This window comes from Bos javanicus, chromosome 2 (genome assembly GCF_032452875.1).
Source record: "Bos javanicus breed banteng chromosome 2, ARS-OSU_banteng_1.0, whole genome shotgun sequence".
In the NCBI taxonomy this organism is placed as follows: Eukaryota; Metazoa; Chordata; class Mammalia; order Artiodactyla; family Bovidae; genus Bos; species Bos javanicus.
Genome location: NC_083869.1, coordinates 60359767 through 60385444, shown reverse-complemented (window position 1 = coordinate 60385444; position 25678 = coordinate 60359767). Strand labels below are relative to the sequence as shown.

At 39.2% G+C, this 25678-nt stretch overlaps 1 protein-coding gene and 1 pseudogene across 1 annotated transcript in view; one reads left to right on the top strand and one right to left on the bottom strand.

The window, feature by feature from the left end:
* Positions 1–25678, top strand: part of THSD7B (thrombospondin type 1 domain containing 7B) — a 929494-nt gene that overhangs the window by 104080 nt on the left and 799736 nt on the right. The window lies entirely within an intron of this gene.
* On the bottom strand, positions 13807–15130 carry LOC133260540 (heterogeneous nuclear ribonucleoprotein A1-like; annotated as a pseudogene).

Sequence of the window (25678 nt, the reverse complement as noted above, 5' to 3'; positions counted from 1 at the left end):
CATACCTGTCATCAATACAGGAAGGTAGTTACCGTTATCTCCATTTCTCCAGTGAGAGCAATTAGATTCACAATGGTTCAAAGAATATGTCTATATGTCCCCAATCTATATCTGTCCCAAATGGCATTCAGAATGTGTCCTAGAGAGCAATTGAAAGAGAGCTCTTTTGATTTTGAAGTCATTAACCAGGAAAGATAACTATGACTGCTGCAGAATCAAAGACTAGTATGTCCTTTTTGGGAAGTAAACTGGGTGGGAACTGCTGGAGATATTTATTTATTACCTGATACATAAATAAATTGTTTACCTTCAAAAATGTAAAAAAAGAAAAAAAAAGTGAAAAGTGAATCAAAAGGTCACCGCACAGGGAATGGTAACAAAGAACAAGAAATCAGCATATTAGGCCAGGTTTAAATGGGAAATGATGATCTCATCTCTACTACAAGGAGAGAGAGTTGAAGCAACCTTGGAGATTAGAAACATCAAGTTGGGAAGGGAATAGTAATAAAGGTGTGGAAGGCCATCATTTTTAGCAGTCTTTCATCACAAAACCAGGCTTCTGACTTTGCTTCAGACTTGTGTCATTTTAACTCAGTTTGGATTATTCGCTCAACATTTCACATAACCTAGTAATTGTGTCCTTTTGGATTTGATCATGGAAGTGTGCCAGATTTTACTTTCTGTTTACCAAAAAATTAGTGAAGAAGAAATGACACATTATTTTTGGAGTGAAAACTATGTCTCTGGCAATATTATCAAGTGGTTTATTAATAAATGGTCCTTAGATTCAATTGAAGGAAGAAAAGAGGAAAAAAATCCTTTTTCATTGTATAAAAATACTGTTCTGCTTGAAACTGAAAGCCAGGGCAACCCAACTGATTAAGACCAAAAATTTAATTTTAAAACAATAGCAGCAAAGCTTTATTGAGGTCTAATTTACATTCCATAAAATTCACCCATTTTTAAGCATTCAATTTAATTGTTGTTTTTCACTCAATTGTTTCCAATTCTTTGTGACCCCATGAACTTCAGCACACCATGCTTCCCTGTACTTCACTAGTTCCTGGAGTTTGCGCAAACTCATGTCCATTGAGTTGGTGATACCATCCAACCATCTCATCTTCTATTGCCTGCTTCTCCTCCTGCCCTCAGACTTTCCCGGAATCAGCATCTTTTTCAGAGTCGGCTTTTCACATCAGGTGGCCAAAGTATTGGAGCTTCAGGTTCAGCATCAGTCCTTTCAATGAATATTCGGGACTAATTACCTTTAGGTTTGACTGGTTTGATCTCCCTGCAGTCCAAGGGATACAAAAGAGTCTTCTTTAGCACCACAGTTCAAAAGGATCAATTCTTCAGTGCTCAGCCTTCGTTATGGTCCAACTCTCACATCCATACATGACTACTGGAAAAACCATAACTTTGACTGTATGGATCTTTGTTGGCAAACTGATATCTCTGTTTTTTAATATGTTGTCTAGGTTTGGCATAGCTTTTCTTCCACGAAGTAAGTGTCTTTTAGTTTTGTGGTTGCAGTCACCGTCTGCAGTGTTTTGGAGACCAAGAAAATAAAGTCTGTCACGGTTTGTATTTTTTCCCCATCTACTTTCCATGAAGTGATGGGACTGGATGCCATTATCTTCATTCTTTTAATGTTGAGTATTAAGCCAGCTTTTTCACTCTCCTGTTTCATCTTTTTCAAAAGGTGCTTTAGTTCCTCTTTGCTTTCTGCTTTAAGGGTGGTGTCATTTACATATCTGAAGTTATTGATATTTCCCCTGGCAATCTTGATTCCAGCTTGTGATCCATCCAGCCCAGGATTTTGCATGATGTACTCTGCATATAAGTTAAATAAGCAGGGTGACAGTATAAAGTCTTGATGAACTCTTTTCCCAATTTGGAATCAGTCTGTTGTTCCATGTCCTGTTCTAACTATGGCTTCTTTTCCTGCATACAGGTTTCTCAGGAGGCAGGTTAGGTGGCCTGGTATTCCTATCTCTCTAAGAATTTTCCACAGTTTGTTGTGAGCCACATAGTCAAAGGCTTTAGCATAGTCAATGAAGCAAAAGTAGATGATAATGTTTGATATATATACTGCGTTACCAGGCAATCATGAAAATTCAGTTTTAGAACACATCCACCAAACTAGTATGATCCATGGTGCCCTTTTTTAGTTAATCCACTTCCCCTTCAGCCCTAGGCAACCATGAATATACTTTAGATTTCCACAGATTCACAAAGGCTTTACTTTAAGGAGAACAAGATGGGCCAGGAAGATTTTAGGTTGAATTTGGCTGTCTCTGACCTCAGAAGTAGGATAGGGATTCTGTGATCAGGTATTGTAGTCTGAATTTTGTAAGACTTTTGGTTTTTTATCTATTTTACAAGAGATAGACATGGGTATTGGAAGAAACAACATGTAATCTGAATTTGTGAGGAAAAACTCACAAGCCCAAATGTGGAAATCCATGACAGGTTCTCAAGGTTATAGATACATTTCTCTGGAAAATGAAAATATTTTCAGAAGATGAGGACAGAGTTCTGTGATCTGTAGCCACTCCAAGGACATTCTTTGCTGGAAGCTCCCCACACATGAGCCAGATTACTACATGTCAGTGGAGGCCAAAATCACGTGAGGCCACACTCTGGCCATAGAAAGGAGAAAACAATCTCAATCCACACTTAAAAAAAAATTAATTTTTATGGAAGTATAGTTGCTTTATGATGTTGTATTTTTACTGTACAGGAAAATGAATTAGCCATACATACACATATATCACCTCCCTTTTGGACTTCCTTCCCATTCAGGTCACCACACTGCATTAAATAGAGTTCCTGTCTAAACTTCTGAACTCTCCCTGGCAGATTTGGAAGCAAGGATGCCCTGTTCTTTATTTTCCATTCAAAATCTGTCTCTCCTTTTGCATTCAGAATCAAGTCTGCCAAATCTCCAAGAAGGCTTTAATGCCCCAGTAACTCTCCTTCTTTTATTCATTCTTTGAACAAGATTTTGTCATTGAGAACATTGTTCTATTCTGGATAATAGGAAGACAGGTGTGGATATGAAAAAAAAAAAAAGAACAAAATTTTCCCAGAAGTTTCCCAAAAGTTGTTCCCCAAAAGTTTGTTTTAGTAAGGAGAGAAAAATAATAGACAAATACATACGGTAAATTTAGACAGAGGTCGATGATACAAAGAAATCAAAGTAGGGTCTTAGAAGAGATATGATTGGTGATGCAAGATGGCATGGTTAGTATAAATAGGGTATCAGGAGAAAGCCTCTAGGAGGAGATGGACATTTCAGCCGAGACTGGAATCACACAGGGAGCCAGCCATTTGAAGATTGACTAGATGGGCATTCCAACCAGAGAGTGTAGCAGTCACTATAATTAGAAGGGCACGAAGTTGGTGTGTTTGAAAGATCCAACTAAGATGTCTATGACTGCAATGCAAGAAATGAGAGAGTATCCAACATGAGATCAAAGAGCCTGGGCCCTGTGGCATTTGGAATTTATTCTAGGTGAAATAGGAAGCCATGGGGGAGAGTGAAGGGGCATGTGATCTGATTGATACTTAATCAAGATTACACTAAGGGTTAAGTGTCAAATACTATCTAGGGCTCGTGGGGGGAACCTGGGAGATCTGTTTGGAGGTCATAATGGCAGTAGCTCCTATTAGGATCCTAGTGCCTTCTGGCAGTTTCACATGTTGATTCTTCCTTTTTTTTTTTTTTTTTAATGTATTTGGCTGTGCCAGGTCTTGGTTGTGGCACATAGCATCTTTGATCTTGTTGCAGCATGTGGGATCATTAGTTGTATCACTTGAACACTTAGTTGTGACTTCTGGTGTCTAGTTCTCCAACCAGGGATTGAACCGCAGCCTCCTGCATTGAGAGCCTATAATCTAAGCCACTGGACCATCAGGCAAGTCCTCACATGTTTATTCTTTACACGGTGCTTTCTCTCCTCGTTCTTGGTGCATCCATCCTGTTAGTTTATCTTCGTTTTATTTCCTTTTTAAAAAATGGTCTTATATAATTGGCTAACTTACAGTGAGGATGACTTTAATCATTGAGTTAGAAATATTCTTAGAGATAATATAGTGCAAGCTCCTTATTTTGGAATTAAGGCAGCTGAGGTTAAGAGCAAAATTGGTGACTTGTTTGAATTTCTACATCTAAATAATGATGGAGCCAAAAGAAGAACTCAGGACTCCAGGTATTTGATTGCTCCTTCCCCTAAGGTCCAGCCTGATTTCTGTGCTCTAAAAAAATGTACTCGTTCTAGTATTCTGTGATATGAGGATCAGACAGATGGGGCAAAGGAAAAAGAGGCCTGAGCTAATAGGACATGCTGGCAGAGTCTATCGTTGTGTCAGGTCAAGGTGATCAAGATGTCTGAACAAGGGTGGTGGAGAGTCAGCAAATCGACGGGACTTTAAAAGGTCAGAGCGATGATGAAGGCAGCAGATGGACAGAGCGGTAGGGGGCAAATGCCAGGCAGGGAGCCAATGAACCTGAGCTTGTCTAAGGACATTATAGGACAGTCAACAGCTTGGATGCGTCGACACGTGGGGTGCATGGCACTGTCATTGACACTAATTACTTGTGATGGAGGTGCTTTGCAAAACATGGGGGGAAATGGCCTTATTTCATAGGACATTTCCTGTTAGGCTGGACAAGTTCACAACAACTTTTTACACTAAATGCACTCGATTGAGGAACCAGGGAAGTAGTTGGAGTTTGCCCTTCCCTCTCACATTCCATGTTTGAGATGAAGAGATACCAGTTAGGAGCAATGCCTGGCCAGTGGTATTTCTTCTCAGTACTGTGCATTTTCACAAATTGAAATTCCCTTACATCTAAAATATTCAGAAATGAAACAGTGCAAAACCTGACAGATAAGGTGCTTTCTTAACACAAATCAGCAGGTAAAACAGGAGATTCAGACATTAGGAAAGACATTGAAACTATCGCAGAATCTCCACTGGCACAGTTGGATAGCAAAAACAAAAAAAAAGAATAAAAAAGAAGGGGGTGTGCGTGTGTGTTAATTGCTCAGTCAGGTCCAACTCTTTGTGACCCCAAGGACTGTAGCCCACCAGGTTTCTCTGTCTTTGGGATTCTCCAGGAAAGATTACTGGAGGAGATTGCTGTTCCCTTCTCCAGAGGATCTTCCCGACTCAGAAATAGAACCCTTGGTCTCCTGCATTGCAGGCAAATTCTTTACCATTTGAGCTACAGGGTTATCTGTTAAATGTAAAGAGTCTGAACAATTACAGGATTCAATATAAAGACTATACTTTTTAGCTTATCAGGAAGTACTAGATAATAATTGAGCATTTTAACTCAAGATTTTTTTTTTTTTTTTAGCAATTCTAATGGGCCAAATGCAGTGCTGAGTTCTGGTGAAGCAAAGTTAAGCACAGTAGAATTGTAGATCTCAAATCTCTCATTATTAGTCAGGGAGAACACATAGAAATTGTTTCTAACATAACTGCTATTATGGAGATAGGTAAAAAATAATATTTTAGTCCCATGAATGACAAGCTTTTGTGATAATGAGAGTGAGAAAATATATTAAAATATTGAGGTCAACTATGATTCTGAGAAAGATGAGTTGACTTAATGATATATTTGCAAAATATTGTCTCTTCTTGAGTTCCTTTGGTGTTATTGGAAGTTATGAGTCTAACTGGGTGGGCAGACAGAGGTGGAATGGAGGGGACCTCTTCTCCCTCCATTTCTGTCCATGCATCCCTTTTGCTTCCAAGTTAAAAATCTCTGAGTGGTAGCTGGGTGAGTCTCCGTGCATCCCTGAGGAGCTGGAAGAGATGGATAAATTGAGTCCCATGGGTCCACTGGTTTGTAAACCATTTCATTTCCTAGTCCTTGTTAAGGCAGCAGGAATTACAAATACTACCCAGCCCTATTTGCATTTGGTCCTCACTGCCATTCTTTCATCCCATTAATTTTTCTTCTACTTCACTTCTTTCCTTCAAATTTTCTTATTTCCTAAGTCAGACAGAGAAAGACAAATACTGTTTAATATAACTTATATGTGAAATCTAAAAAATACAACAAACTAGTGAGTAAAACCAACAAACAGAAAAAGACTCACAGGTATAGAGAACAAAGTAGTGGTGACCAGTAGGGGAGGGAAGCAGGGAGGAGCAAATAGGGGTAGGGGGTAAAGGGGCTACTATGGGATCATATGAAATGATGTGTGTGAAACGTTTGAAAATTGTCAAGTAAAATTTAAAGGATCTTCAATTCAGTTTTTGAAAAGCCAAAAAAATTCTCATTTCCTCACTATTGCCCCATGGCCAAATGAAATTTGTCAAGAGTATTTTGGAAGTTATATTTAGGTTCATAAACTGAATGCCAAACCACCACATTGGTTTTCACAATTTTGGGAAGCTTGTCTGGCCCTAAAACAGGATTTCTTCCTTGGTTTCTTCCTCTTTCATTAGTCACTTTAGTAATGTTAGACGCTCAGTTGTACACTTGGTGTGTGTGTACACTTGATCATGTCCAACTCTTTGGGATCCCATAGACTGTAGCCCACCAGGCTACTCTGTCCATGGGATTCTCCAGGCAAGAATACTGGAATGGGGAGCCATCCCCTTCTCTAGGGGATCTTCCTGACCCAGGGATCAAACCCAGGTCTTTTACCATCATGAAAATTCCAGAGTCCCCTTCAGCATTTACATAAGCTACAAAGTCATTCTCAAGAAAACAAGTTAAATGTTATCCTCATTGTCTCTCTTTCCCAACACACCAATATGTAATTTTATCTCAGACTTGGAAAAAATCATTTAGTTGATTGATACAGCAATAAAAAGACATTTTAGATCAACCAAGATAAAAAGCTTGACTAAAGAGTCTTTGTTTCACAATGATCTTCCTTCTTCAGTTACCAAGACCTTATTTAAATGACTAAAGTATGGCACATAAAATTTGTTCTCCAGCAAAACTCCCACTGATGAAAGGCTGTAATGGATCTGAAAGTATTTACATCTTAAAATGTCATTTGGGCTCTGTGGAAATCATGGGAGCCAATTTACTTGTTTGTTTCACGATAGTCTAGTATTTCTAGTGTACATATTTATTGTGGGTCTTCCAGCAGCATATCCAAAGATCAGGATTGAGGGAATAACAGTTACTTGGTAAGTATAGGAAAAGCCTATAGGGAGGAGGGAAGCGATGGAGGAAAAAGAAGGTAGTCAATAAAGGTGCGCTATTAAACCAGCCTTACAGTGGGCGTCTGGAATGTAGTGTAAAGCACACAGCACACTGAATCTCAAGACATCGATTGAAGACTGCCCTGTCCCCGAGGGTATTAACTCCTTGGCACTTCTGGCCTGCCATGCAGTAGCACATCTGGGCATGCCTTTACATCATTTCAAGAGCAAATTTCAACCGCTGGCAGTTGGTAGTCAAACTGCACCCAGCACACAGAATGGTTCCAGGAAAATGCAGGGGCCATTGACAGAACCTACTACAATCGGCTGGTCCATTTTTTGTTATTGTTGTTAAGTCACTAAGTTGCATAGGACTCATTGGGAACCCATGGAATGTAGCCCACCAGGTTTCTCTGTCCATGGGATTTCCCAGACAAAAATACTGGAGTGGGTTGCCATTTCCTTCTCCAGGGGATGGTCCATTTTTAGATTGTCAGGAAAACTGAGCAGTTTTTAAGCTATTAGTTATCTTTTCTATTTATCTATAGTCTAATCAAGAGATTTGAGTTCCTTCTATTTATATTCTTGCCCTGGAGGAAATACTCAGATGATCAGGCAGCGGGCAAAATGAATAGAAACAAAGCTACACGAATGATTCATAAATTGGAGAAGCAGACCATGCACAATCAAGGGTTGTCAGAACAGGCCTTTTCTACTAAGAGGAGACTTTAGCTATTTCAGCTGAATATAAGAACAAATCAGCTAGTGCTTGTATCATGGTCATAATGTCATACATGTAGTAGGCATCTCCATTTGAATGTGACACTTTTAGGCAATATAAAAGGCAAGTCAAACCAGTGTGCTTCTTGCCTCCTGGAGTCTAAAATCTGAGTAACACACTGAAATGCATATAAAGTATAGTCCAGGGTGCACAAAAACAAGTGCCCATAATGGCCATGAAGGTAAAGTGAGTTAAAAGCAAGCCAGGCATAATATGACAAATTAGTAAGTAACACTTAGCCTCAAGGTCAAGAATGGAATAGTGAGAAGTGATGTTCTTTAGTAAAATGAAGGTCTTGAGCTCTGTCTTAACTGATGTCTTAAGCACATCTATAAGGAGATGTGGTCCCTGCACCCTGCAGTTATGAATCAACTGGACTTTCCATGCTGTTGTTCAGTAGCTCAGTCATGTCCAACTCTTGGCAACCCCATGGACTAGCACGCCAGGCAGGCCTCCCTGTCCTTCACCATCTCCTGGAGCTTACTCAAACTCATGTCAATTGACTCGGTGATGCCATCCAACCATCTCATCCTCTGTCGCCCCCTTCTCCTCCTGCCCTCAGTCTTTTCCAGCATCAGGGTCTTTCCCAATGAGTTGACTCTACACATCAGGTGGCCAAAGTATTGGAGCTTCAGCTTCAACATCAGTCCTTCCAATGAATATGCAGGGTTGATTTCCTTTAGGATTGACTAGTTCGATCTCCTTACAGTCCAAGGGACTCTCAAGAATCTTCTCCAACACCCCAGTTTGAAAACATCAATTCTTGGGTGTTCCACCTTCTTTATGGTCCAACTCTCACATCCATACATGACTACTGGAAAAGTCATAGCTTTGACTATGTTGGTCTTTGTCGTCAAAGTCATCTCTCTGCTTTTTAATAAACCATCTAGGTTTGTCATAGCTTTTCTTCTATATGGACCAAACATCTTTAAATTTTATGGCTGCGGTCACTGTCCTCAGTGATTTTGAAGCCAGATAAAATAGTCTTTCACTGTTTCCATTGTTTCTCCATCTATTTGCCATGAAGTCATGGGACCAGATGCCATGATCTTCATTTTTTGAATGTTGAGTTTTAAGCCAGCTTTTTCACTCTCCTTTTTCACCTTCTTCAACAGGCTCTTCAGTTACTCTTCAGTTTTTGCCATAAGGGTGGTGTCAGCTGCATATCTGACATTATTGATATTTCTCATGGCAATCTTTAAGGGTTTTTTTTTAAATTTTCTTTATTTTTTATTGAAGGATAATTGCTTTACAGAATTTTGTTGTTTTCTGTCAAACCTCAATATGAATCAGCCCTAGGTATACATATATTCCCTCCCTTTTGAACTTCCCTCCCATCTCCCTCCCCACCCCACCCCTCTAGGTTGAGACAGAGCCCCTGTTTGAGTTTCCTTGGTCATACAGCAGATTCCCATTGGCTATCTATTTTACATATGGTAGTGTAAGTTTCCACACATCTCACCCTCTCCTCCCCTCTCCCCATGTCCATAAGTCTATTCTCTATGTCTGTTTCTCCATTGCTGCCCTGTAAGTAAATTCTTCAGTACCATTTTTCTAGGTTCCGTATATATGCATTAGAATATGATATTTATCTTTCTCTTTCTGACTTACTTCACACTCTATAATAGATTCTAAATACAGATTGAACGTGTGGAGGTCACAGTTCATGTATTCTTGAAGCCTGGCTTGGAGAATTTTGAGCATTACTTTGCTAGCCTGTGAGATGAGTGCAATTGTGCGATAGTTTGAACATTCTCTGGCATTGTCTTTCTTTGGTGTTGAAATGAAAACTGACCTTTTCCAGTTCTACAGGCACTGCTAAGTTTTCCAAATTTGTTGGCATATTGAGTAAAGCACTTTTGCAACATCATCTGTTAGGATTTGAATAGCTCAGCTGGGATTCTATCACCTCCACTAGCTTTGTTGTAGTGATGCTTCCTGAGGCCCGTTTGACTCCACACTCCAGGATGTCCGGCAAGTGATCACACCATCATGGCTATCTGGGTCATTAAGATCTTTTTTGTATAGTTCTTCGGTGTATTCTTGCCACCTCTTCTTAATATCTTCTGCTTCTGTTAGGTCCAAATGGTATGACCATTTGCATGAATGTTCCCTTACTCTCTATAATTTTCTTGAGGTGATGTCTGCTGCTGCTGCTGCTAAGTTGCTTCAGTCGTGTCCAACTCTGTGAGACCCCATAGATGGCAGCCCACCAGGCTCCTCTGTCCCTGGGATTCTCCAGGCAAGAACACTGGAGTGGGTTGCCATTTCTTTCTCCAATGCATGAAAGTGAAAAGTGAAAGTGAATTCGTTCAGTCATGTCCAACTCTTCGCGACCCCATGGACTGCAGCCTACCAGGCTCCTCCATCCATGGGATTTTTCAGGCAAGAGTACTGGAGTGGGTTGCCATTGCCTTCTCTGGCAGCGATGTCTAGTCTTTCCTATTCTATTGTTTTCCTCTATTTCTTTGTATTGTTCATTTAGGCAGGCTTTCTTATCTCTCCTTGCTATTCCTTAGAACTCTGCATTCAGTTAAGTAACTCTTTCCTTTTTTCCTTTGCTTTTAGCTTCCCTTCTTTTCTCAGCTATTTGTAAGGCCTCTTCAGAGAACCATTTTGCCTTTTTCCATTTCTTTTTCTTGGGGATAGTTTTGATCACTGTTTCCTGTACAATCACAAACCTCCATCCATCATTCTTCGGGCACTCTATCAAATCTGATCCCTTGAATCTGTTGCTTTCAGTGTATAATTGTAAGAAGTTTGATTTAGGACTTTCCATAGTAGGTATATGGATGCTCATGTGACATTGTTGAAAATTTCAAATGAGTAGGTAATTCATAAACATTAAGAAACACTATGGAGCCCAAATAAAATATATTTTCTATGAAGATTCAGCATACAGACAAAATTTAGCTGGAGTTCTCTGACACAATGACATCTACCAGATGACTTCCATTGCTGAATTGGAAGAGTTGTGTGTTTGTGTGCGTGTGTTCATAAAAGATAGAATAGCCTTTGGTTCATGAGGAATATATATATATATATATATATATATATATATATATATATAGTGAGTAGTAAAGCCAAAATCCCAGAGAAGCAGAGACCAGCATCACTGAGAAATGGAGAGAGTAACAGTGTTTCTTCTTCTCTTGATTCTCTGAGATAAATACATATATATTTATGTGTATAAATGTATACATACATATTGAAAGCAATGAAATAAGTATATTTTCTGAAGAGATGGGTAGGGAGGATGTATACCTGCCCTTTCAAACATGTTCCCACTCAAGGCTAATTCTACTGTTGCTACATCACTGAATGGAGAAGGAAATGGTAACCCACTCCAGTATTCTTGCTTGGAGAATGCCATGGACAAAAGAGCCTGGTAGGCTACAGTCCACGGGGTCACAGGAGTCAGGCATGACTTAGTGACTAAACCACCATCACCACATCACGGAAACCTTAACTTTATCAGAAAAGATTTTTGCAAGAGGGATTTCTTGGTGTGCACACAGATTTGGAGGGAAATCCCAAGCTGGATGGATCTGGCACAAGAGGTTTACCCTGATCATTTTGTAATAGAGGAGAAAGCATGAGAGGTTTGTAAGGACTTCAGATCATAGTTTGAGAAGAGAAGTAGCATATATTGAAAGTTTCTGAGTACTGAGTCCTGAGAGAGGTACTTTGCCTTTGTTATGTCACTTCGTTCCAATAATAATCTGGTATGGTGTTAAGAGGCAGTTGTAGGAAAGGGAAAATATTCCCCTCTATTTGTCCATGGACACAAGACCTAGAGTTTAAATAACTTGCTCAAGATTATAGAAATAATGCATATAAGTACCAAGGCTCACATACAGATCATACTCCTTAAAGTATGTATGCAGCCCTGTATATATGGTTTTCTAAGCAGTAGGAATTGTTTACATTTTCCAGAAAGTAGGACACTAGGCATTAATTTGTATTTGTGTATGGTATTCTGGTCTGGAATGTAGGTTGACAAATGCTGTTCAACTGGGGACTTTCAGTAGAGCTTGTATCTTTCATGGTGCCTGATCTAACCTGACTGCATTACTCCCCATGACCCATTTGTCTGGTGGAGTCTTTCCAACAGTTTAGCTCGATTTTCAGAGCAGTGTGTTAAGCTGTCAATAGACATCTGAAGCATTTCAATACTTGCCCCGGGAGTAGAGGGGCAGGGTCATTCTCCTTAACCCAGAACTTGATGGCTGAAAATGGCTGCCTCAGAGCAAACTCTGGTGGAGACTGTGATCTGAAGGTGGGACATGGATGTTTGCCAAAGGCCATTGAATGGGATGTGTCACCAGCAAAAGTTGGGTTGGATGTGGAGGTGGAGAAGGGGAGATGAACAGATTGTGAGTAGTAAAGTCAAAATCCCAGAGAGATGCAGGGACCAGCATCACTGAGAGATGGAGCAAGTAACAGTGCTTCCTCATCTCTTGCTTCTCTGAGCTCAAGCTCTTCTTTCTTCCCGTATTTCAGTTTGGTTTTCCTAATTTTTCCACTAAATACCTATTTTTAATTCATACTAGTCTGAGTATGTTTCTGTTTCCTTAAATGGACTGACCCCATCTGAGGAGGGCATTTCTTAAGGGAAATGTGATGTGAATCAATATGGAAGCCATCATTTTCTCCTGACTTCATCCTTTTCATTGGGAAGAGGACATGATTGGCACCTTCTACTGACTTCATCATCTTCTAAGGACCCCAAATCTCATGCATCTCACTAAGAAAGAAAGGTGGTTGTTATCTGCTTTTGTCCTTTTCATTTTAATGAGGAAATCAAGGGGAAAAAAACTTGTTGAAGGCAGAATTCTACGTGCTATATTGAGTCGATTTTCAGGGCTATTCATTTTTAATGCTAGATCTTATTTATAGCTGAGTGGAAGGAGAATAGAGTACATATCATCACTGTAATCAGAATCAATAGCAGTGTGTCCCATGTTAGAATATTTTTTTCAGCCCTCATCTTTAGATCTAGCAACTGATTTTTCTCCTAAAGGTTTTAAGGAATTTGCTTTATATTTTCTTTATCTCATGTAATATTTTGCATCTTTGAACAGCAACATATAATTTTAAAATGTGAGGGTGTTATTTTAAGTTACACTAATTTTTTAATGCATGAATCCTGTATGTGTTGACAACTCTGCCGAGATGCTGCTGGAGCATTAATTTCTATTTTCCCTAATCTGTCTGCACACAAGGTTAGCAGACAGGAAGAAGTTACTTCACAATTCAGTAGGTAATTGGAAAAGACATTGCAACTGTTTTAATTACTAACAAATGAGGCAGACTGTGTTTTTAACACATGATTTAGAAACATACCTAAAATGCAGATTGGTTCTTTTAATAACATAATTTCATCATTAATCGGTACTCATTGGCTCCTTTGAAAAGAGTGTGTTACATGCCAAAGCAAATACATCTAACACATATATAAAAGTGTAAATAAATGATTGTGAGAGAGCTGTCCTTTGACTTTACTAATAAAATATTGTAGTTCTCTCTGATGTTGGCCTGAATTGGAAACATTCATGATTACATTTTTATGCACTGAAGTGATATAAGGGAGAGGGTTATCTTTGTGTTTTTTTTTTTTTTTTTGCATGGGTGACCCTTTTAATGGTGAATTCCAGGTCACAACACAGTAACTGTCAGTTCAACTACACCAAGGTTCTGAAGACAACAGCTTCTCCACCAAGCAGGTTGTAAATAAATTTCAAATGGAACCTGGCATCACCCTGAAGGAATTCTAATTTCACACTGTTGGGGTAGTTTACCAAAATGGCTTCAGAGTAGACTAACTTTACATAGCACATTAAAAAAAAAAAAAAGACATTTATTCAGCATCATGATCAGACTATTACATTTAGCAATCAACAGCATGGGTGCAAAAAAAAAAAAATCTACATTAAAACCCTTTGTTGGAATGCTTTACACTTTTCACAGAACAGAAACTAAAATAACCTGTTATACAATTAGTCACAAGTACAGTCCTCGAGTTTTTTGCCCATACACATGAGTATTGTCTAAAACATGTCTTCTTTGTAGCAGCTAGGCCCTGCCACCACTGTGCTTGGCTGAGTTCACAAATCTGTTGTAAGCTGTAGCTTCCCTGTCACTTCTCTGGCTCTCCTTTCCTGCTAAGCTTTGTTTCCTGGCAGTAATTAAAACCTTCTGCCACTGCCATAGCTACTGCTGCTGCTGGAGCCACCATAGCCACCTTGGTTTCGTGGTTTGGCAAAGTATTGGCCTCTACCACCATAGGGGCCAGAACTTCTGCCTCCAAAGTTTCCTCCTTTCATGGGTCCAAAAATTGAAGATTGATTGTTGTAATTGCCAAAATCATTGTAGCTTCCGCCACCTCCATCATTACCAAATCCATTATATCCATCCCCACTGCCACCATATCTGCCACCACCACAGCTGCCACCAAAGCCACCTCGACCACTGAAGTTCCTCCACGACCAAAGTTGTCATTCCCACCAAAACCACCTCCACGACCACCACCAAAGCTTCCAGAACCACTTCGACCTCTCTGGCTGGATGAAGCACTAGCCATCTCTTGCTTAGACAGGGCTTTTCTCACTTGACAGTTGTGGCCATTCACAGAGTGGTATTTCTGAATGACAATCTTGTCTACGGAGTCATGGTCATCAAAGGTTACAAAAGCAAAGCCTCTCTTTTTGCCACTGCCTCGGTCAGTCATGATTTCAATTACTTCAATTTTCCCGTACTGTTCAAAATAATCTCTCAGGTGATGTTCTTCAGTGTCTTCTTTAATGCCACCAACAAAAATCTTTTTCACAGTTAAGTGGGCACCAGGTCTTTGAGAATCTTCTCTTGAGACGGCCCTCTTTGGTTCCACAGCTCTTCCGTCCACCTTGTGTGGCCTTGCATTCATGGCCGCATCCACCTCCTCCACCGTGGCGTATGTGACAAACCCGAAGCCTCTGGAGCGCTTGGTGTTTGGATCCCTCATTACCACACAGTCTGTGAGCGTTCCCCATTGCTCAAAATGGCTCCTCAGACTCTCATCGGTTGTTTCAAAGCTCAATCCTCCGATGAAGAGCTTCCACAGCTGTTCGGGCTCTTTGGGAGACTCTGATTTAGACATGACGGCAGTGGAGGCGGGGAAGACTTCAACGATGCTTTCTCGGCGGCGTCCACGGGCAGAAAAAGCGGGTTATCTTTGTTGAATGCATTTTCTAAGTAGTAATGGCAATTATTTTTTCTTACTTATTTTTGAACATCTATAATGGTTCATTGTCCTGAGAAAAACAGTCTAGTTATGCAATTATAACTCTAGATTTCAGAATCTTCTTTCAGTACTACAAAATTAGTCATAATAAGCATCAAGGATTATTTAAAATTGAGGAGTAGAATAAACTGTGCTGAATCTGTAGCAAGCTGAGAACATTTCTCGTGTGGGAATGTGCTTCTCTTTTCTCCCTCCCTTCTTTATCTCCTCCTTATCCTATGTTTCTCCTCTTCCTTTTTTAGTTAAAATCCCACTTACAAAATTGTTTTATTGACATTTCCTTTATTCTTGTAAAATTAGGGTACAAATAGAAGACAAAATCCATATGATTGAGTGATTTGTTTAATTGAGGCTTAAAGTATAAAATATCTTTTACAAGTCATGGCCTTTTTTTTTGAGTACATGTTATAGCCTCAACTCAGTGGAGATAATATTTTTTTATTTTTATTATAAATTTATTTATTTTAATTAGAGGCTAATTACTTTACAATATTGTATTGGTTTTGCCATACATCAACATGAATCCGCCACGGGTATAAACGTGTTCCCCATCCTGAACTCCCCTCCCACCTCCCTCTCCTTACCATTCCTCTGGGTCGTCCCAGTGCACCAGCCCCAAGCATCCTGTATCATGCATCGAACCTGAACTGGTGATTCGTTTCATATATATTATACATATAACCAATGTAGTTTTTTTTTTTTTTAATTGCCTCTCTCCATTGATTTTCTGCGCCAGCCGCTTGGAAAGTGGGAAGCAGGTGCATAGACACCACCAGAAGGTGGCAGAGGAGGTGGTGAAGCCTTGAATCTCTGAGAGTAGAAGAGTGAAGAAAAGTAGAAAAAAGTAGCAGAAACAAGTGATCAGTCACTATGTCCTAATTTTCCCCCTTTAGTCACAGCAAAATAAATGTGTTTAGTCACAGAGACATGTGTGCATGCTAAGTCGCTTCAGTCGTGTTCGACTCTTTTGCGACCGAATGGACTGTAGCCCATCAGGCTCCTCTGTCCATGGTCTGTGGGGAAGTGTCCTGGAGTGGACTAAGAAAAAAAAAAGCTGGGGATTCAGCAGTCACATCTTAGCAGACAGCTTCACAAGTACTCAGGAATGGGTAGCCTAGCTGAAGACACTGACTGAAGACCCATGCAAAAACCAGGGACCCCATTTAATCCCCATGGCACCACCTAGCTTCCTACTCCCCTTAAGGTGCCATTTTGGGAAGAGATTGCATTAGAAACCCCTAAACCCTATAATTTATCCATAAAAGACAGAATTTACCTCCTAAAATAATCTTATAAACAGAAAGCAATGGAAAGAACTTGTGTGTTCACCCTTAAATCTGCCGTTCCCTGATGCCTCACCATTCTCATAAACAGACTGTGAGCATCCAGACCAGGTGACAAGGTGCCCCCTGCCACAGATTCTCCTTCCGACCTTCCTCTGAGTGACCTAGTGACATTCATTCATGTTGGTGTGGACCCCCCCTTCACTTCTCCCGATCAAGCCACTTGCCCCTAGTTCCTCATTCTCTGATTCCCACCTGCTTGGCTGAGCCCACGCCCTGGCCGTTCCCCACAGGTCATCCCATCATGGACTGATGTAACTGGCTCTCTGGGCTCTCTCAGTATAATAGACTCTGTTTTCTCCCAAGCCTCTTTTCTATTTTCTCTGTGTCCATCCCTGATTGATCATCTCATAAAAGAATATAAAACAAGACAGAGGGAAGAAAAGCTGAAGACACCTCGATTAGAAAATTTAACATTCTTTTCTCCTTGCTTTTGATGAAGTATGAATATGTTTTTCTGTACATCTGATCATGACATGTGTAAATTCCACACCCTAACTCCCATGGGGACGTCTAAGACTCTTTTCTCTGCATCCTGTCTGTAGATAAATGGGAGAAGCACTACTAATGGCAGAGGCTGGAAGATTTTGTAAGTTGTAGTGAGAAATTTGACTTTAAGCATAAAGCTTTATAGGATCAAGTTATGTGGAGTAGTGGTTTTTGAGAGGGAATCTTTGCTGGCTAGAGTAGCAAATGGTCCTCCTGGCATTCATGTACAGGCTTGCTTTCATTTACTGCTTAGGGCACTTTGTGGTTCCTTTCAGGAGAGTGGGAAGGTCGGGTCTCAAGTTCTTAAGTTCTGAGTCTAAAGCTGTTGCAAGAAGCAAAAACCTAAGTGACAGCTTGGAGAAGCTTAAAAACACACTTAGTGGGTAAAGAAGAAATTACGGCATTCCTTTTTGTCATCATCTATTTTATGTTCCTTGAAGTAATCCTCATCACACAGGCATATGTGTGCTTCCTTTCCTTTTGTCCAAAGTGCAAGTATGGGGGAAGATTCTGTTCAAGACTCTCCTTCTTGTTGGAGTCCTAGCCACACATCTCATTCCTTCTTTTCAGTATCTATTTTTTTGCCTTCCCTATTTATGGACTCATTTTGCCTCAGGAGTTATCAATAGTATTATGAGTATTGCTGCTTCCTCAGGAAAGATGATAAGCCCCATAAAGACAGCACCCAAGCCCTATGATCTCAGCCTACACTTCTGGGCACAAAGGAGATTACCTGAATCTTGATAACTAAAACGAAAGCTGTGCGACTATCCCAAATAAAGAAAAATTCTTTTAGACATTCCTGGTGAATGCTTTTAATCAGCTCTACTAAATCATGTTTAATAAAAGATTGAGCATGATAAATTTGTGTGTTGACTAAAAAAAAAAAAGAAACAGAACTAGGAACTAGGAATGTTCTGCCTGAAAGTGTGGAAGATGATAGATGAAGTCAGAGATTTTGTTACCTGTTCAATCATGGTGGTGGTTTTGATTTATCCCTTTGGCTTATCTATGTGAACTTGGCTGAACTCTCCCTAGAAATACTGACAAATGACAGCAGGTAAGGGATTAGTTAATTCCCCAAATCTAAAAGTCTGTCCCCTATCCTCCTAGCGTATGATTTTGGCATCTGTCTCAGCGGCAAGCTGCTATGAATCTGCAGTATTGTGAGAAGAAACTCAAAATATTTAAGAAATTTGAGCATACTGTTTAGATTACATATTTCAAATATTGCACCTCCCGCTTAATGTCTGACTAAAGCCCAGCTGGGATTTCATTTTGGTTCAGTGAAAGTTGTATGCCAATTTGTATTTTTCAAGTTTTACTTCAAGGCTCAGTCAAGAGAATCCATCCTGTGCTAACACGCTCACTTTGGTACTTTTTGGAAATGGATGGAGAACAGTTGGATTTCCAAATCTAATTATGTGAAATAGTCCACACTTTTTAAGGGTGGATTACAAAATTCCATTGGAGAAATTTCACTGGAGAGTCCTACTGTGTTAAGACAAATTCTATTTACTGACTTTTCAGAAATTGCAACAGGAATGTCTCAATACAGATATATATATATCTGTAAAAAAATTTTTTTCCCTCTCCAGAGGGGTTCATAACCATTTCATGAGGCTGAAAAATGAATCTTACAGACTTAGGATGTAATGGACAAGACATTACACTTGCTTGTTATGCTCTGAGGGTCGCAAAGCAAAAATGTTTACTAAGTTCCCCTCCCCTTTACTTTTTCCCCTACACTTAGTTTTTCAAAACTTATGGCCACTATAATTGAATTTTGTTACATGATCTAGAAATTGTGAAATTCGTAACTCTCGGGAGCTGTGTTGACACCACAGAACCTGCAGTATCTTGGAAAGCCTTTAAATGCTTAATCTCATTAAGAGTAGCATATTTTAACATTCTTCACAATTGTGACTATCTTTAGCACTTAAGAAAGACTGATCCTGTGAGGTTTGACTATTAACTCAGTTTTTATGTTCCTGGTATATTCATGAAGCTGTTTTGTAATGCACCCATAATTTATTTTTATTTTTTATTTTGGAAGCATTGTTATAGGTTAATTGGCTCTATATTTTACAAGTTTGCATCACTAATACCAATAAAAGTCTGTTGATATTGTTCTTCTGGGATTCTGATTGCATTAAGGAATCATTAGTTCTAATTATGTTCTGTAGTCTGGGCTAATTACAATCAAATAAGACTTTACATAAAAATGTGAAATTGTGAAGTCAGTGCACTTTTGATCATTAATTAGAGAACTACCAGGTATACCTTTGCAGATGTTCTTATTTTATTTTTTTACTTTTAGTTATAAGAAGAAACTTCAGCAAGCCATTGCATTTTGAGTGTCTCTCATAGTTATTACAGAAATAATCTGGTTAATTATAAATATGAGTGATGTTCTTCTATTTCACTCCTCCTGAGAACTAAACTGACCTCAGTTGTTTCTCATCCACCCTCCAGGTAGTAATATTATGTTTACATTACAGAATAAAAATGGGAGGCTGAAGGTTTTAAGAGCATGTGTTCTATTAGATTGCCTCATTTAACTTTTATGCACTGAAGTCGTTTTCACGTTTGACATTTCTTTGAGTTCTTTTTAATGCCATGGATTCCTTTGGCCTCTCCTGTGTGAGGTGGTAATGATACCTCTACCCGTTCTTCCCTGGTGTGGTGACAACTAATGAAGGGTAGAATTTGCCCTACACACCTGACTTTTTAAAATTGTCTTGCTTACTAGGAGTGTTGAATTTCATATGTAAATGTGGATAGGGCAAGCAGGCTGGAATCATAGTTTATGGCCACCTACAACGTTTTCTCTCCTTTCACGGGAAGTACTGAATGAGACGGTACCTTTAAAACAGCTTGATTCCTGGTACATGGAAGGGTTCAATAAATGTTAGCTCAGATTATAATTATTGTTTGAATTGCATTGCATTTGCTATTTCTGGAAGTCCAATTTTAGACCAATGAATTGTTTTTGAGCTTTAGGAGGAAGAAAATATGTTTCATCAGAATTTTCCAACAATTTCACTTCCTCATCTACACTTGTACTGCTTGGAGATGCTTCAAATTTGGCAGTTAAAATATTTGCAGAAGCCAGACTCTTTTGGCTGCTTCAATGACCCTGAAATGCCCATTGCAGTACTAAAGGCTGCAATTCAGAAATAATGCTCAATCTCTGACCATTTATCTAACTTCCAACCTGAATCCGCTTTTGCTAAAACACCTACTCATTCATTTCCCTTGTTTATCAATCCAACAGCTATTTTTCTACTTTTCTGACTTTTTATTGTTATTGTTCAGTCATTCAGTCATGTCTGACTCTTTGCAACCTGATGGACTGCAGCATGTCAGGCCTCCCTGTCCTTCACCATCTCCTGGAGCTTGTTCAAACTCATGTCAATTGACTTGGTGATGCCATCCAACCATCTCATCCTCTGTCACCCCTTCTCCTCCTGCCCTCAGTCTTCCCCAGCATCAGGGTCTTTTCCAGTGAGTCAGCTCTTTACATCAGGTGGCCAAAGTATTGAAGCTTTAGCTTCAGCATCAATCTTTCCAATGAATATTCAGGACTGATTTCCTTTAGGATTGACTGGTTTGATCTCCTTGCAGTCCAAGGGACTCTCAAGAGTCTTCTCCAACACCACAGTTCAAAAGCATCAAAGTCCACAACATCAATTCTTCGGCGCTCAGCTTTCTTTGTAGTCCAACTCTTAACATCCGTACATGACTACTGAAAAACCGTATCTTTGACTTTACAGACCTTTGTGAGCAAAGTGATGTCTCTGCTTTTTAATACGCTGTCTAGGTTTGCCATAGCTTTTCTTCCAAGGAGCAAGTGTTTTAATTTCATGGCTGCAGTTACCATCTGCAGTGTTTTTGGAGCCCAGGAAAGTAAAGTCTGTCACTGTTTTCATTTTTTCCCCATCTATTTGCCATGAAGTGATGGGACTGGATGCCATGATCTTAGTTTTTTGAATGTTGAGTTTTAAGCCAGCTTTTTCACTCTCCTCTTTCACTTTCATCAAGAGGCTCTTTAGTTCTTCTTTGCTTTCTGTCATAAGGGTGGTATCATCTGCATATCTGAGGTTATTGATAGTTTCCTAGCAATCTTGATTCTAGCTTGTGTTTCATGCAGCCCAACATTTCACATGATGTACTCTGCATATAAGTTAAATAAGCAGGATGACAATATACAGTCTTGACAAACTCCTTTCCCAATCTTGAACCAGTCCATTGTTCCATGTCTGGTTCTAATGTTGCTTCTCGATCTACATACAGGTTTCTGACTTTTAATGGCACCTAAATTTCTTTGTTCCCTTTGTTCAAACATTTTTCTTTTGCCCCTAGAAAATATTTTTCTCATTTTTCAGATACTATTTTCATTATTTTATACCTATATATTTTCTGAGGTTGCCTTGTCTTCACTCAAGCATCTGGTCTCCAAGACCCTCCCCTATTTCCCACCTCTCATTACTGTTATTTCTGACTGAGTCCACATGGCGGCTGACCAGATAGGAGTTTTGTCTTTCTCATATGATTCTCATTTCTTGCTTTGGAGTTTTGTACATTGTTTTGCCTATAATTTTCTCTTTGACACTTTGTCAATAATCCACTCCCTTATCCTCTTTTAAATTTCACTCTGCCCCATCTCCCACAGAATAACTAAATACATGTGTTGCTATTTATCTGTTTTTACCACTTAATCTATTCTGAAGACTGGGTCCATGCACACTGAGGCATAGGTCCCTCATTCCTTTTAGTTCCTTGTAGTTTATTTAACCATTAGCAAATTTCTGTATGAACAGACATTTAGAAACTATACTTAAGTGCATAAATTCTGTAATCAACCTGTGAGTTTGAGTATGATTTCAAGCTTACCAGCTGTGAAACATTGAGTAACTGCCCTTATAAGGTTCTTTTGCCTTGGTTTTCTCATTAATACAGGTGATATAGAGTATCCTCAAAACACGATTATGAAGATTTAGAATTTGCATGTGTAAAATAGTTAACAACACCTGGCACAAAGTAACCCCTCAATAAAGTGACGTTTTTGGTTTTTAAATTCTATTCTTTCAATAATTTTTGTCTCAGTTATGGAGTATGCCCTCTCGTGAACTGGAGTTATAGAATAAACTTTGAGCCCGTGTAGTCAGATCTCCTCATGTTACATATGAGAAAACTGAGGTCCAGAGTGACTCACTTGGGTGGTCCCAGGTCATGAGAGCATTTAGTGTCAGAACAGGGCCTGAGTGACTGCAGATTCCATGCCCTTTCCTTGAACCTGCTCTATCTCAGACCAGTCATGCATGTACCTTTTCCCTTCTCAGTTATTTTATAAATTCTTAAAAATTGGGAACTATACCTTTTTCTTTTTGTCTTCTATCATCCTATATAATCTTGAACACAAATTGAATTCTCTAGAGGTATTCACTTAATTTTGGTAAATGGCACTAAATATTGTCTAGATCACTCTATCAGTTTTGTTTTGTTTTCTGCCTTAATTTCTGTATTTTTATTCGATATTATTGTCCCCATTTATTTTCCTTTTTCTTCTCTCTATTTTTTTGCCTTAATCCCCTATTCCCATTACTTTAAAAATTATAGTTATCTAATTCATGCTAACTTTATATTTTGTGCTCAGATATTTTTCTTATATTTCTCATATATTAACTAGATTTTAGTTAGAAGATAAAATGTAGTTTATGGCTCCTTTTTTTAAGCAGGTGGACAGCAGACGGTCAGGTACTATGGAAATGTAGAAGTCCTTGAGTTTTGTTTGGTATCTGAATAAATTAAGCCTCTATGTCTAGCTCAAGTCTTTTGTCTAGTCTACAGTAGTTCCTTCATCAACTTTTGAAATTTTTGACATTTTTCACTGGGAAATCTATTTATTGGTTTGTAAGCCAGTTAACACCAATATGGTAATCTGCCTAATGGGAAATTTTTTTATTAGTTTGTAAAATAGTTAACAATGGTATGGTAATTTGCCTAATGGTAAGTGTTGAACTAGATGCTGTTTTTCTGTGTTGATGTAATGGGAGCATCCAGACATTACTTTGTATTTTTTAACTTTTTTTGAACTTTTAATTTTATATTGGAGTATATATACCGACTTAAGGACATGAGTCTGAGCAAACTCTGGGAAATAGTAAAGGACAGGGAAGCCTGGCATGCTGCAGTCCATGGGGGTCGCAAAGAGTCGAACATGACTTAGCCATTGAACAGCAACAACAAACACCCAACTAACAATGTTGTGATAGTTTCAGGTGGACAGCAGGGCAATTCAGCCATTCATATATATTTATCCATTCTCCCCCAAGCCCCTTCCCAGACATTGCTTTTTTTTTAAATTTTATTTTATTTTTTAACTTTACAATATTGTATTGGTTTTGCCATATATCAACATGAATCTGACATTGCTTTTTATAAATGCATAACATATAAAACTCAGATGTAATTTGATTGTCTTGGAGTCCTACTCTTTTAAAACAATATTGAAAAAGAAAGGTTGAAAGTTTTGCTAAGGAAGTGGGAAAGCCATTCCAAGAATGAGAAAAGGCAGAATTAACTGCTTAGAAGAGAAGGAGGGAGCAAGTTACTGTGTTTCCTGCCTTGAACAGACATGAGAGAGTAGGTTAAAGAGAAAGTAGGGTCTACAAACAGAAGAGTGCTCAAATTCTTGATGTCAGTGAGCAAAAATCTCCTATTTGGTAGAAGGTAAAACATGGCAGCTATTGGGATGAAAACTCAGTTAAATGAAAGTTTCTTTTCCTTTGCGGGACTAGAAAGGCTCTGACTTTCAAGTTAATTTCTTTGAAGTACCTGCTGTGGATGATCTTCTTCACATAGAAAGACTCTTCGTAAGCCCCTGCTTAATGTACCTACTCTGTGTTACACCTTACTTTGCATTTATCAGCTTATCAGTCATCACAGCTAATCCTGTGGGGTGTGTTATCAGTTCCATCCATCTTGAGGACAAGGGAAGAGGGTCATCAAGAGTCAAGCAACAAGCCCGTAGTTAAGCAATATAGGTGGTAAAGTGAAGATTCAAATTTGATGTTTAGTCTGGCTTTATAGCATGAATTTTTTTTCTCCATGCTTGTTACTTCTTGGTATTAAACATCATATCAGTTCAGTTCAGTCGCTCAGTCGTGTCCAACTCTTTGCAACCCCATGAACTGCAGCACGCCAGACCTCCCTGTCTATCACCAACTCCCAAAGTCCACCCAAACCCATGTCCATTGAGTAGGTAATGCCATCCAACCATCTCATCCTCTGTTGTCCCCTTCTCCTCCTGCCCTCAATCTTTCCCAGCATCAGGGTCTTTTCAAATGAGTCAGCTCTTCGCATCAGATGGCCAAAGTATTGGAGTTTCAGCTTCAACATTAGTCCTTCCAGTGAACACCTAGGACTGATCTCCTTTAGGATGGACTGGTTGGATCTCTTTGCAGTCCAAGGGACTCTCAAGAGTCTTCTCCAACACCACAGTTCAAAAGCATCAATTCTTCAGCGCTCATAGGTTGTGTAAATTTTAGTCACAAAACACTACCTGGTCTATTCTTTTCCTTTGATGCCAAAAAACAACACCTTTTCCCTCCCCCACCCCTATCGCTGCCTCCTGAATGTAGTTGTGCTATCAGATGCAGTTATAACTCTGCCTTTGTGTCTTAATTGTGAAAAGATGGAAAGTCTCTGGAAAGTCAACATTAATTGATAATTACAGAGGGAATTATTTTTCATCAGTCAAAAGAAAACATGCCATTGCATTGAGGGTTCAAAGATGCCTTGCCTTTGTATAAAATTAGAAGTATGCAGATTTACACTTTCATAGATAAGGCTGCTGACCTTTATCCACCTTTATCCTTCTTCCCCTGATTGAGTATGCATGTGTATGCACACACACACTGTCACTCACACATACTCATACTCATCATTCTAGAAGAATCACTGTAAGGTCATGTGGCTATATCTCTTTGTTCTATGAATCACATGATTTGTTCTTAAGGGGACAGTTATTTACTTATTGGTTAGTAGAGATTACTAAAGTATTTCAAAATACTACCTAAGATGGATTTTTAAAAAGCCAGTGAAATACAAGTAATAGGCTTTTTCCCCATAAAGGAGAAAATAGCATAATCTGACTCAGATATAGTTGTCTTTCTGCAAAATTATGATTCTGTACCAAACTATGAAAAAATCCCAATAATATTGTGATGATATTGATACCATTTTAAATTCTGTTGAAAATAATCAGCCAAATGGACACTTCATTGAACCCAATGATTAGAGAAAAATTTTCAATTTTCTTATGAATATTTACTTTCGAGACTATCAGATCAGATCAGATCAGATCAGTCGCTCAGTCGTGTCTGACTCTTTGCAATCCCATGAATTGCAGCACGCCAGGCCTCCCTGTCCATCATCAACTCCTGGAATTCACTGAGACTCACATCTATCAAGTCAGTGATGCCATCCAGCCATCTCATCCTCTGTCATCCCCTTCTCCTCCTGCACCCAATCCCTCCCAGCATCAGAGTCTTTTCCAATGAGTCAGCTCCTCGTATGAGGTGGCCAAAGTACTGGAGT